This window comes from Mobula birostris, chromosome 10, assembly GCF_030028105.1.
Source record: "Mobula birostris isolate sMobBir1 chromosome 10, sMobBir1.hap1, whole genome shotgun sequence".
Classification (NCBI taxonomy): domain Eukaryota; kingdom Metazoa; phylum Chordata; class Chondrichthyes; order Myliobatiformes; family Myliobatidae; genus Mobula; species Mobula birostris.
Window position 1 is genome coordinate 141,674,832 of NC_092379.1, and position 14,164 is coordinate 141,688,995.

Below are 14,164 nucleotides of genomic sequence, written 5' to 3' on the forward strand. Positions count from 1 at the left end.
TTTGTTTGGCAGTGTACATGTATATGGAAAAATGACAAGAAACTTGAACTTGAATGTCCATGTCACCAATATTCAGCTGTGGACATCTCCTTCCTCTGAAGGTCCTGTATTTTTAGGCTCGCATCCTCCACGGTAATGTAGCAGTTAGAACGATGCTATTACAGCTCAGGGTGTTGAAGTTCAGAACTGAATGCAGTGTCCTCTGTGTGGGGCTTGCACATCGTCCCTGTGGAATGCAGGGTTTCCTCCGGGTGCTCCGGTTTCCTCCCACAGTCCAGGACATACCAGTTGGTTGGTTAATTGGTCATTGTAAATTATCACGTGATTAGGCTAGGGTTAAGTTGAGGGTTGCTGGTGGTGCAGCTTGAAGGGCCAGAAGGGCCTTTTTCGCACTGTGTCTCTAAATAAAATAAAATAAAATCTGTTAGCACTATTCCATGATCTAGGAAGTGTCAGAAGATCATTCGCAACCTTACTTTATATAGAACTATATAAGACTATAAAATATAGGAGCAAAACTAGGCCATTACACCATGGCTGATTCATTTTCCCTCTCAGCCCCAGATTCCTACCTTTTCCCTGTGTCACTTCATGCTCTGACCAATCGAGAATCGATCAACTTCTGCTTTAAATATACCAAATGGCTTGGACTGTAAGCCGTCTATGGCAATAAATTCTGCAGATTCACCACTCTCTGGCTGCAGCTAAAAATAATATATTTCAGGTATAGTGTAATGTCTCCAGCATTTTCCTTATATTTTGAATTGCTCAATGTCATTTGACCTCTTCATCTCTTTAATTACTGCCATATTAATTACAATATGTTCCTTTGGCATTGAAGTCAGACACAATGTTTTTGTTTAATCTATCAGTCATTTCTTCATTTTCCATTATATTTTCCACAGTCATTTTCTCTTGTAATTTATTTTTGCAACACTCTACTTATGATGCCATAGAAGATTGTTTACAAACCTCATGCACACTTATAAATGCCCCTATTTCATTTTCTGAAAACAGGAGATTCAGCAGACACTGGAAATCCAGGGCAACACACACAAAACGTTGGAGGAACTCAGCAGGTCAGACTACATCTATGAAGGGGGTACAGCCGAGACCTTTCAACAGGATTGAAAAGGAGGAGACAGGAAGCCAGAATAAGAAAGTGGAGGGGAAGGGAAGGAGTACAAACTAGCAAGGGATAGGAGAGACCAGCTGAGGGGGAAGGTGCCTGGGTGGGGAAGGGAAGGGATGAAGTGAGAAGCTGGGAGTTAATAGGTGGAAGATGTAAAGGGCCAGCATTTTGTGTGTAACTCTATTTCTTCCCTCTTTTCATCAAGGTTAGTGTGTAGAGTCTCTGACAAAACAGATAGAACACATTGTGATTTAAACACCAATATAAATCTGTAACGTTCTATTTATTGATTTTTATTTAGGGATACAGTATAGAACAGGCCCTTCTGGCCCAATGAGCTACTCCACCCAGTAACCCAGCTAATTAACCCTAAACAAATCAAAAGACAATTTACTATCTTGTATATTAACCTACTCATTGGTACGTCTTTAGACTATGAGTGGAAACTGGAGCATCTGGAGAAAACCCATCCATATGTTCACGGGGACAAATGGACAGACTCCTTACAGATCATGTCGGAATTGAACTCTAAACTCCAACACCATGAGCTGCAGTAGAGTTGCGCTAACCGTTTGGGGATGAAGAAGAGACAAATCTGCTGTCATTAACAAGGCAATCACAGCTGCAAATTCACAAGGGGCCCAAGTTAGAGGAATCTTGTCAAATAAATAATGGTAAATCAACTTGAAAGCTGATGCTAATAGGAAAATCAAACAGAACAAAGTCTTACGTTCAAGAGAATTCTCAGGTTATGACGCAGTGCTGAATATATTCATTGTTTGTTACATTATATCAAAATAAACAAATTTCTTGGGGATACCCTTGTGCCATAGTTTCCAAAGGAGATTTAGAGTAATTATGAGGATTGGCATCTTTTTGTTCATCGTATGTTGTAACAGCACATGAGGAGTGAATGAATGTCTATTCAGTTTAATAAAGCAGCTTTTTATGTTATCAGTGTTCTTTATTAACAAACAAGGAGATTACAAATGCAAGAATCCCTCTGAGAGAGCTAACAACTGCAGAAGTTGACACTAACTTTGTCCTTGATGTATGTCTTTTCAATTTAATTACTCTCTATCTAATTAGTAGTGGAGGTAGTATTAGTGCGATCACTCGAGTCGAGTATGATGTACTCCTATAGGGTTGTCTATTGGTGGTTCCTCGGGTAGCTGTAGAGGCCGAAATGGGATCTATATATTCTGGTACAGTGTGGGCACGAGTAAGTAGTGGCTGTGGTTAGTGGTTGGATCGTTTCGTTGCTCAGTCTCTCCTTTTTGCAGCTGCAGACGTGGCAAGGTGTCTGAGTGGTTAAGGTAATGGACTGCTAATCCATTGTTCTGCAAACAACAGTTCGAATCCCATTTTTGCAGACTCTAATTAGTAAGTCTATATCAAAGTTAATATACAGAATGCAAGGAAGCTTGGAAAAATATGGAATTCCTGGATAGAAGGGATGTGGGGAGGATGCTTCCCATTGTGGGGGAGTTTAGGACCAGAGGACACAGCCTCAGATCTCCCTTTAGAACAGAGATGAGGAGAAATTTCTTTAGTCAGCAGGTGGTGAATCTGTGGAATTCGTTGCTACGGATGGATGTGGAGACCAAGTCATTGGCTATATTCACAGCAAAGGTTGATAGATTCTCGTCAAAGTTTACAGGAAGAAGGCAGGAAAATCGGGTTGAGAGGGATAATAAGTCAGCCATGATGGAATAGTAGAGCTGACTGATGGGCCAAATGGCCTAATTCTGCTCCTATATCTTACATCAACCAATGAAAGCTGGCCATTTCCCAGTGAGGGGAAAACTGTAGGTAGAGGTTCTAGCATCCTAAACATGACAGGTATCAGTCAAGTCCAGGTAAGCAGAAAAGATATCAAGACAAACTAAATTTATGCACCTTCTTACTAACTCAGCTGTCAAAACCCCTGCGTAACCCATGTGTCTTCCATCTCCCTAGTCATTAATTTTCCATTTGTGTTGTTTGCAGTTTTTTTTTTCATTCCTGCTTAACAGGAATGATAAATTGGTAAGGGCTTCAGCATCTGAGTGATGATTTCAATGCAGGAGTTAATGAGACAGTGGTATAGAAGTCACGTTACTGCGTGAGCTTTCAGAAGGCTGGACGATGGTCCAGAAACTCAAATTTAAATACCTCCATGGGTTCCCAGGGTATTAAATTCAAGTAATTAAATGATTCTGAAATAAAAATGTTGGACCATTGATCATGGTGTCTATGAAACTAATAAATTGTGAAAAAAATATATTAGTTTTATTAACATCCTCCATTGAGGGAAATCTTCCACCCTCACTCATTTTTGACTATATATAACTCCAGGCCAATCCCTGTGCTCAGCTATTAATTGCTTCCTCACATTGTAATAGTATTATACAGTATATAGATAGGCCATTCAGTTCCACTCTTCCATGCTGATCGAGACATCTATCAATGTGGTTGGTACGCGTCTAAGTCCCTTTCTCGTCATGGTCTTGCACCCTATTGTCTCCCTGCACCACACTTTTTCTCTCCCTCTGGCTCAGTGCTGACAGGGTTCTGAGTCTTGGGCAAGGTTTAATCAACAGGGTTTTTGATTGGACTCTGGAGTTCATGTTATGATGTGTTTCTGGGTTCTGGTCACTTCTTTTTAGTTGCAGTTTTGATCAGGGCAGACATGTGCTGGGACCTGCCGAGAGTGAGCGATACAACACTGGATTGAACTGAACTGAGCTGAACTGAATAAGTCTGGACTCTTTTAATCACTGTGTGATTTGGTGTTTTGTATTCTGTGCTTTTTCGCTCATTTTTTTGCACCTTGTGTGATTTGTTCTTTTTTTTGTGCTTTAGGGGTTTGATATTTTTCGTTAAAAGGGTTCTATGCTGGTTCTTTGTTTCTTGGCTGTCAATGGGAAAATGAATCTCAGGGTTGTATACTGCACACATATTTTGATAATAAATGTACTTTGAATCTTTGAACTAAAGCACTGTATTCCGAACACAAGTGATTCTGCAGATTCTGGAAATCCAGAGAACACACTCAAAATGCTGGAGAAACTCAGCAGGTCAGGCAGCATCTGTGGAGAGGAATAAACCATAGCATTTTGGGCTGGCACTCTTCATTGAGGCAGCCTGAATTCTGTTGTTCTGGATTCTGTTCTTGCTTTTCCTTAAGTACTATCTCAATGTATTGTGTTGATATTGTTTTGTTATTTCTTCTTACTGCTACTGGTGTATTATTGTCACATGTACCAAGACACAATGAACAGCTTGCCTTGCATACTGCTTGTACAAATTAAAATATTACACAAAGCATTGTGGTAGAACAAGTTAAAACAATATCAATGTAGATTAAAGTGGAATAGCAACAGACAAAGTGTGGTGTAGGTAAATCATAAGGTGCAAGACCAGAACATGGTAGAATTTGAAGTCAAGTGTCCTTCTTGTTGAATTGGGGATAGAAGCTGTTGTGCTTTCAGGCTTTTGTCTCCACTACCCAATAGAAAAGAGAGAAAAGGGAATGTTCAGGAAGTTGGATTAGTCTGTTTAATTATTTTCTTTGCAGCTTAGCAATTAATTACCTGCTTGCATTTTTATAGCTACTTATATAGTTGAAACTGTCCAATCACAAACAAGAGAAAATCTGCAGATGTGGAAATCCAAGCAACACACACAAGATGCTGGAGGAACTCAGCAGGCCAGGCAGCATCTATGGAAAGGAGTACAGTCGACATTTTGGGCCGAAGCGGAAGATGGCGGCGTAACACAACTCGCAGCGGCCACTCCGGTGGTGATGTCTGTGATCTGTCAAGTAGGGTGCCGTGCACAATCCTGATCTGATGGAGACGGATGTTAGAGAACGGAGGAACACCTGGTGAAACTTCTGAAATGCCTGCTTCGCTGCTGCTGCTACTGTGTGATCCAGAATCTCCAGAGGAGAAGGTCCCTAGTCCTCAGATCTGCTTGTTGCTCGGTGGCCAGGGCAGGGTTGAAGCGCTTGGCAGAGGATAGTGCTCGGAGAGGCTGTGTCAGAAGGGCTGGTCGGAGGCTCGAAGTTTTCGAACGGACTCAGAGTCCGCTGCGGTCGGGTGCTTCTAATGGTGCTGCATTGGCGAGTTGGCGGCGCTTGGAGGTTCATGATGGGGAGAGTTCCTCCCTTCTGCTGCCTGCGTGAGATGATGAGTCTATCAGGACTTTGAGACTTTTTTTAACCGTGCCCATGGTCTGCTCTTTATCAAATTCTGGTATTGTTTAGCACCGTTGTAACTATATGATACAATTATGTGGTTTTGTCAGTTTTAGTCTTGGTTTGTCGTGTGTTTTCTTGTGATATCATTCTGGAGGAACGTTTATCATTTTTAATGCATGCATTTCTAAATGACAATAAACAAAAACTGAACTGAAGCCCTTCAGCAGGACTGGAGAAAAAAAGATGAGGAGTAAGATAGTGGGGGAGCTGACGAAGAGCCATAAGGTGATAGGTGAAGGGGAGGGGTTAACCTGCCAACCAATATGTCTTTGGACTGTGGAATGAAACCAGAGCACCAGGATGAAACCCATACAGTCACAGTGAGAACGTACAAACTCCTAACGGGCAGCAGTGGGAATTAAACTTTTGCCATTATACTGTAAAGCATTGTGCTAACCACTACATTATTGTGCTTCCCCATTTATTCTTCTTTCCTGACTTACAAAAGAACCTTCAATCAGAAAGATCAGAATCCAAAGGGGGAGGGTGGGCTTTTTGACTATGAAGCAACAAGAAGTACACTATATAGAAAAGAACATATAAAGATAGAGGAGAGGCAGCTTTCCTAGATGTGCTGAGTACATCATCACCAAGCTCATCATCAGGATCGGTGCTTTCTATGGTGCATTGATAAAATTTGTAAAGGGCGGGGGAGGCTTAGCCCCCTGAAGAAGTAACGGCATTGGTAAGCTTTCTCGGCTGCGACGTCAACAAGGAAAGGATGAGGTAGCAGGATTTATGTGGATGACATGCGAAATAAACCTTTGTACTTGTAACAATAATAAACCATGTTATCAATTTATCCCTGTACCTATCCACAGTCCTATTAAATTTGCACTTTATTTTGCATTGTTATTGTTTTACCTTGTCCACCTCAATGATTCGATCTGTATGAACTGTATGCAAGACAAGGTTCTCAATGTATCTTGGTACATGTGACAACAATGGTGGTTGTCCAGCGTGTCCGACGATGACAGGAAACTTGTGTGGGGGAGGTTTTAAAATGGAGAACAGTTGCACTGGGGCAGTTCCACTCTCTTGACCTCAGAAATTTGGATCCAGTGGTGTGAGCAAGAGTCACAAACTGGGGTCTTCCTTGGTTGCAGTGGATGACTGTGACATTTTATATGTCTTGTCATGCCCTTTATTCTCCATGGAGCGTGGCAGAACCGCCTTCCTGGCCATTGGATCTCAAAGCCAATCTCATCCGACCTCGCTCTCCATGGAGTGTTACAAAACTGTCTTCATGGCTGTTAGATCTCATCCACCTATTACATAAAAAACATAGAAAATAGGTGCAGGAGTAGGCCATTCGGCCCTTCGAGCCTGCACCGCCATTTATTATGATCATGGCTGATCATCCAACTCAGAACCCCGCCACAGCCTTCCCTCCATACCCCCTGATCCCCGTAGCCACAAGGGCCATATCTAACTCCCTCTTAAATATAGCCAATGTACTGGCCTCAACTGCTTCCTGTGGCAGAGAATTCCACAGCTTCACCACTCTCTGAGTGAAGAAGTTTTTCCTAATCTCGGTCCTAAAAGGCTTCCCCTTTATCCTCAAACTGTGACCCCTTGTTCTGGACTTCCCCAACATCGGGAACAATCTTCCTGCATCTAGCCTGTCCAATCCCTTTAGGATTTTATACGTTTCAATCAGATCCCCCCTCCATCTTCTAAATTCCAACGAGTACAAGCCCAGTTCATCCAGTCTTTCTTCATATGAAAGTCCTGCCATCCCAGGAATTAATCTAGTGAACCTTCTTTGTACTCCCTCTATGGCAAGGATGTCTTTCCTCAGATTAGGGGACCAAAACTGCACACAATACTCCAGGTGTGGTCTCACCAAGGCCTTGTACAACTGCAGTAGTATCTCCCTGCTCCTGTACTCAAATCCTCTCGCTATAAATGCCAGCATACAATTCGCCTTTTTCACCGCCTGCTGTACCTGCATGCCCACTTTCAATGACTGGTGTATAATGACACCCAGGTCTCGTTGCACCTCCCCTTTTCCTAATCAGCCACCATTCAGATAATAATCTATTCCACCAGAGCTGACTTCACCTGCTAAGAAGAAGCATGTCCCTATCTCACCAGGGTATGAGGCCCGCCAGTTAGCCTCACCTGGTTTAGCCTGCCTGTCAAAGTGGTGTACTAGGGTCTGGCCACTATCACATGCAAACAGCTACTTGGATCCACAGGTGAGAGCTGAGTGTCCAGTGGGGACAAAAGGTGAGCGAGCTGCCCCGGACTGGATATGACAAGCTCCTTCACTAGAGGTGCTACACCTCCCTGCTCATATCATTACACTGAGGTAATACAGAGTAATTGACAACTTTTGCTGCTATGACAGCATAAAGCTTTCCTTTACTTATTTTCTTGGTCCTCCTATTGGTGAAACAAGTGCCAATTGACTCCTCGAAACCAAGACCTAATTGAATACTTAATTACCTACTTAAGGTTAGTCACCCTCTTCGTGAAAATTACGCACCTAAGATTAGCTTTATCTGTCGTATGCACATTGAAACATACAGTGACATGTGTTGTTTGTGTCAAATCAAATCAGTGAGGATTGCACAGGGCAGCTCAGAAGTGTCACCATCCTTCCAGCACCAACATAACATGCCTCAGCTTTCTAACCTTAACTCGTAGGTTTTTGGAATGTGGAAGGAAAACAGAATACCCATATGAAACCCACAGATTCACAGTGAGAACATACAAACTCTTTACTCACAATGGCAGGAATTGAACCCCAATCTTACGGCTGCTGCAGTAAAGCGTTATGCTAGCCATTATGCTACCATGCCAAATCTAGTGGATACCTTGACCCTAAATCTCTTCCCTTTGAGTTAACTGGACTCAATACCATCATGTAGTCCCATGCCCAGGAATAATTCAAAGCATGAAAAGGATTACGAAAAAAAAGTGGTGCACATGAGCTCAATTTCAAAGTTTAGAAGAAGTTTGGATGGGTAGCAGGGGTATGGAGGGCTATGGACCAGATGCAGATTGATGGGAGTAGGCCGATTAAATTGTTTAGCATGGTTTACTAGATGATACTGAGCTCTATTTTTCGACGACAGTTCTGTAACGCTCCATGGAGAGCGAGGATGGATGAGATTTTATAACTTGTAAAGAAAGATGGGGCAGGTTTCATTTTACTTTAATGCTTTTAACCATTGAAGTGTTTTGGTGTCTCCAGTTTATTATTTAGATCTTTTAAAAATTGCATTCTTCTGCATTATAGACAATCCTGACATCATAGTTTCTGAAATTCAACCTTGCAAAATTCACAAATCACTGCCCAAAATCTGAGATATGGATTAATATCTGATGACATGGAAGATATCTGTGATAAAGATAAAGAAATCAACGCAAGCATCACTGCTGCCGTCAGGAAGAACATATCAGGAACCACCAGGTTCAGAAACAGTTATTACCACTCATCCATCAGGCTTTTGAACTGAGGGGATTACTTCACTCACCCCATCACTGAACTGTTCCCACAAACAATAAGCTCACTTTCAAGGAATCTTCATCGCATGTTCTGCATATTTATTGTTTGCTTATTCATTTATTCATCCATTTGTCTGTCAATCTATCCATTTATTTATGTATGCATGTATCTATTTAGTTATTTTGTATTTGCTCATTGGTAGTTTATCTCCCCTGTTAGGTATGGTCATATTTCAAATGTGCTAAAATTCCATGACAATATCAACTCTTTGCTAAGTTAGAGATGGGGATTTATCAGCTGTCAAGGTTTTCTGAAGTCTTTTGGGGAAGACAGATCCACCTTGATATCCTGTTGATTCCTATTAAGGTTCTTGGATTTACTAAGTACGTTCGCAAGAAAATAAATCTCAGGGTTGCATATGGTCACATATATGTGGTTGATAATAAATTTACATTGATCTTTGAACTTTGAATTAATTTTTGTTTCTTGATGCATGCACAGATGAGGTGATTCACCTTATGGAAAAGCGCAGTACAGGCTGCTTGTAAAGAACAAAACTGTCCCCTGTGATGTGGTGATCACCTGTAGCTACTTGAATTTTCACAACTTAAGTGGTCTCTACAGGTTAGATACATTTCAAATGTGCTAAAATTCCATGACAACGTCAACTCTTTGCTAAGTTAGAGATGGGGTTTTATCAGCTGTCAAGGTTTTCCGAAGTCTTCTGGGGCAGACAGATCCAACTTGATATCCAACTGGTGAACCTGACATCACCCCGACCACATTAGCAGATTTTGTTGAGGTTCGAACCATCTATCACACATCACCACAGCTGAACCAGGTAGGTCTTGGTACAAAAGTGTAGCGGGAATGTTAGAGGTAAAATATTTTCACAGAGATTGGTGGGTGCATGGATCACCCTGCCAGGGGTGTCGTAGAGGTAGATACATTAGGGGCATTTGAGAAACTCTTAGATAGGCAGATGGATGATACAAATATGGAGGGGTATGTAGGAGGGATGGGTTAAATTGCTTTTAGAGTAGATTAGGAGGTCGGCACAACCTTGTGGACCAAAGGTCCTGTAATGTTCAATGAATTTGTGATTCGATGTTTTATATTCTGTTTATCACTCTTTTTTGACATTTGCACAATCTGTTCTTTTTTTGGCATTGGGTGTTTGATGTTTTCTTTGACTGGCTTCCGTAGTGCTTCTTTATTTAAGAACGTAAGAAATAGGAGCAGGAGACGGCCATTTCGCCTGTTGAGCCAGCTCCGCCGTCCAATAAAATCATGGCTGATGTGACCATGGACTCATCCCACCTACCTGTCTTTTCTCCATAACCCTTAATTCCCTTACTATGTAAAAATCTATCCAAGACAAATTGAAGACCAATCTCAGGGGTATATATTGCATACGTACTTTGATAATATATGTTCTTGGAATCTTTGAAGTTCTATGTTCTATGAATGGGCTAAGAGTCATAATTCTGGGAAGAAGGAATTTCTTGTCAAGTTTGGGTCTGTGAATGTCAAACAACATACATAACATGGATCCTTCATGCAGGTATTCACCAAGGAGATTCACATAGATGATAGTTAGATTAGGGATGGTAATATTGAATCTATAGCCATGTAGATCTCAAGAAAGAGGAAACATTGTCTGTCTTGAAAAAAGAACATTAATATGGATAAGTTGCAGAGCCTGCTAGTATTTATCCGAGAATACTGAAGAAAGTAGGAAGAGATTATAAACATGGAAAATTCTGTAGATGCTGGAAATCCAGAGCAACACACACAATATGCTGGAGGAACTCCACGAGTCAGGCAGCATCTATGGAAGTGAGTAAATGGTCGATGTTTTGAGCAGAGACCCTTCGCCAGGACTGGAAAGGAAGGGGGAAGATGCCAGAATAAAATGTTGAGGAAGGGGAAGAACAATAGCTAGAATGTGATAGCTGAAGCCAGATGGGTGGGGAGGGTAAGATCTGGAGAGGAGAGTGGGCCATAGCAGAAAGGGAAGGAGGAGGGGCACCAGGGAGAGATGATAGGCAGGTGAGAAGAGGTAGATGCCAGAGTGGGGATTAGAAGAAGAGGGGAGGGAGAGGATTTTTTTTTTTAAAAACAGAAGGAGAAATCAATATTCATGCCATCAGGCTGGAGGCAACCCAGACAGAACATAAACTGTAACAAGGAGCAACTTGTAGAATGTGCGAGAACAACAACTAAAGTCACAATGTGGACAAGGCTAAAGAGAAGATTGTGGACATTAAGAAGTTGCAGGCCAACCACTCCTCACTGCACCCCTCATACAGCTCTTCTGCAAAGAGAGTTAGGAGTACCACGTTTCTGGAATGGACGATCTCACCTGGTCCCTCAAAGCCACCACTTTAATCAAAAAAGCACCGCAGCGCCTTCACTTCCTGAGGAGACTGAGGCATATGAGGTTCCCACCATCCCCCTGACCCCAGCCCTAATATAGCCAATTTTTGCAGGAGTGCCATCGAGAGTGTCCTGACCAGTTGCATCACCGTCTAGTACGAGAATTGTAAATCATCTGATCACAACACTCTACAACAGATTGCAAGGACTGCTGAAAGAATCATTGGGGCCTCACCTTCAGCCATTAGAGATATTTATTAGGAGGACTGTCTACACAGGGCACTTAGCATTGTTAAGGATCACTCCTATATGTCCTCTTTGAACCCATAACATCAGGCAGGAGATACCATAGCATTAGGTCAAGGACTGTTCAGATGGGAAGCAGCTTCTTCCCCCAGGCCATAAGACTACTGAACTCCCAGCCACTCCCCAGGTCTCATCGCACATGAAGTGCCATTAGCATTATACTGTTTACTTTTTAACTTGTGTCATAGATGCACTTCTACTAAATATCAATCTTTTGGAATATGTTTTAATATTTGTTAATTTACCAGTGGTAATATTACTTCATGTGCAGTGTGTGAGTTATATGTACTGTGTTGTGCACTGTGGTACAGAGGAATGTTGTTTTGTTTGATGATATATGGTTGAATAACAATAAACTTGAACTTGGATGTGCCAGTCTCCAGCCATAGACAGCTCCTTACTCTGTAGGCCCTGCATTTTGTTGGCTGGTATCCTCCATGTTTTTTTTTTGACAGTATACACGTGTATGGTTGAATGACAATATAATTGAACTTACAGTGTATCAGGTTCAGAAATACACAAACTGAATTTGAAAGTCCAACGACATAAGTGGAGAGCTACGTGCAGATAAAATTTTAAGTTTATAATCTTTCATTAAAATTTGTCAAGGTTTGGACCAATAAGCTATATGTTACAAAGAATGAGGTTGTAAAGTACTTACTAACAATAAATATGCAAATAAGAAGTCCTGTTGGAATATCCTCATTAACACTATTTTTAAAGTTTTAATATATTTCAAAAGCACATTAATCTCAAGTGGTTAAATATCTCATCCACACTTGTTAATATGACAACATTATTGTCGTGTTTTTTATCCACTATGTAGTGAGATGTGAATAGTGATCAAATTTCCTAAGAGAATAACTAATAACATTAACACATGGAAGAGAAGTAATCAGTTATAATAGATGCTTAGCTAATTAGCTGTCTGGAGAGACGAGACCGCAGATGCTGGAATCTGAAGCAACTAACTGGAGGAACTCGGCATCAGAGAGTGAGAGGGTGGGGAAAGAGGTTGGCACCGTTTTGGGTTGAAATGTGAATTTGGGGCCTGGTGTAGGACGTCAACCTGAAATTTGAACAATTCCTAAGGTGCTTCTTGACCCAGCAGATAATCTTTGTCTTTCCCACGCATGTGCGTGCGCGTGCGCGCGCGCACACACACACACCTGGCTTTCTCTGTAAAAAAGTTTGTACGCTCTTCCCATGTGCTTGTGGGTTCCCTTCAGCTGCTCCAGTTTCTGGTTTCCTCCCACAGTCCAAAGACATACTGGTTAGTAGATGAATTGGCCATTCTAAGTTGTCCTGTCATTAGGCTACGGCTAAATAGGTGGGTTGCTGGGCAGCACAGTTTGGTGGTCCGGGAGGCCTGTTCTGCACTATATTCCTAAAAAATACTATCAGACATAAAGACATAAAGCCAGATAGTATGTACCACCTGGCTCAGGAATAAGAATCTACCTTCTTATTCCGTTTTCTTCCCCCTTCTTTTCCATTCCTAATGAGGAGTCTCAGCCTGAACCATTGACTGTTTATTCCCCTCCATTGATGCCTGACCTCCTGAGTTCCTCCTGACTTTTGTGTGTGTTGCTCAAGGACAGCTTCTATCTCATTGCTGTAACACTATTGAGTGGTTCCTCAGTTTGATAAGATGGACAATCTACCCAGTTATGGCCATGACCCTTGCTGTCTGGCTGCACTGCACTTTCTCTGAAACACTTAAATCTGAATTCAGTTATTGCTTAAACTTGCACTGCTGTAATGAAATGATCTATATGGATGGTAAACAAAACAAAGATTTTCACTATACCTTGGTACATGTGACAATAATACACAAATTTACTAGTTTACAAACACATAATCTTATACCTCAAAAAGTCGTAATTAAATGTTCCAGACAGGCTTTTTAAGGGGAACTTCTTTGCTCATGAGGTCATGAGAGTGTGGAGCGAGCTGCCAGCACAGGTGGTGCATGTGAGCTCGATTTCTACATCTAAGAAAAGTTTGGATAGGTACATAAGACCAAAGACCATAAGACATAGGAGCAGAATTAGGCCATTTGGCTCATTGAGTCTGCTCCTCCATTAAATCATGGCTGATCCTTTCAACTCCTCCTCGGCCCCGTTCCTCGGCCTTCTCCCTTAAACCTTTGATGCCGTGTCCAATCAAGAACCTATCAAGCTCTGCCTTAAATACGCCCAACGACCTGGCCTCCACAGTTGCCTGTGGTAATAAATTCTATAAAATCGCCACCTTCTGGCTGAAGAAATTTCTCTGCACCTCTGTTTCAAATGAATGCCCTTCTATCCTGAGGCTGTACCCTCTTGTCCAAGACTCCCCCACCATGAGAAACATCCTTTTTACTTCTACTCTGTCATGGCCTTTCAACATTCAAAAGGTTTCAATGAGATCCTCTCTCATTCTCCTAAATTCCAGTGTATACAGACCCAGAGCTAGCAAATGTTCCTCATATGATAATCCTTTCAACCCCGGAATCATCCTTGATTCAGATTAGATTAGATTAGACTCAACTTTATTGTCATTGTGCCGAGTACAGATACAAAGCCAATGAAATGCAGTTAGCATCTACCCAGAAATGCAAAGAATAGTGTTATTTACAAAATAACTATGAATAAAAAGTAAGTCC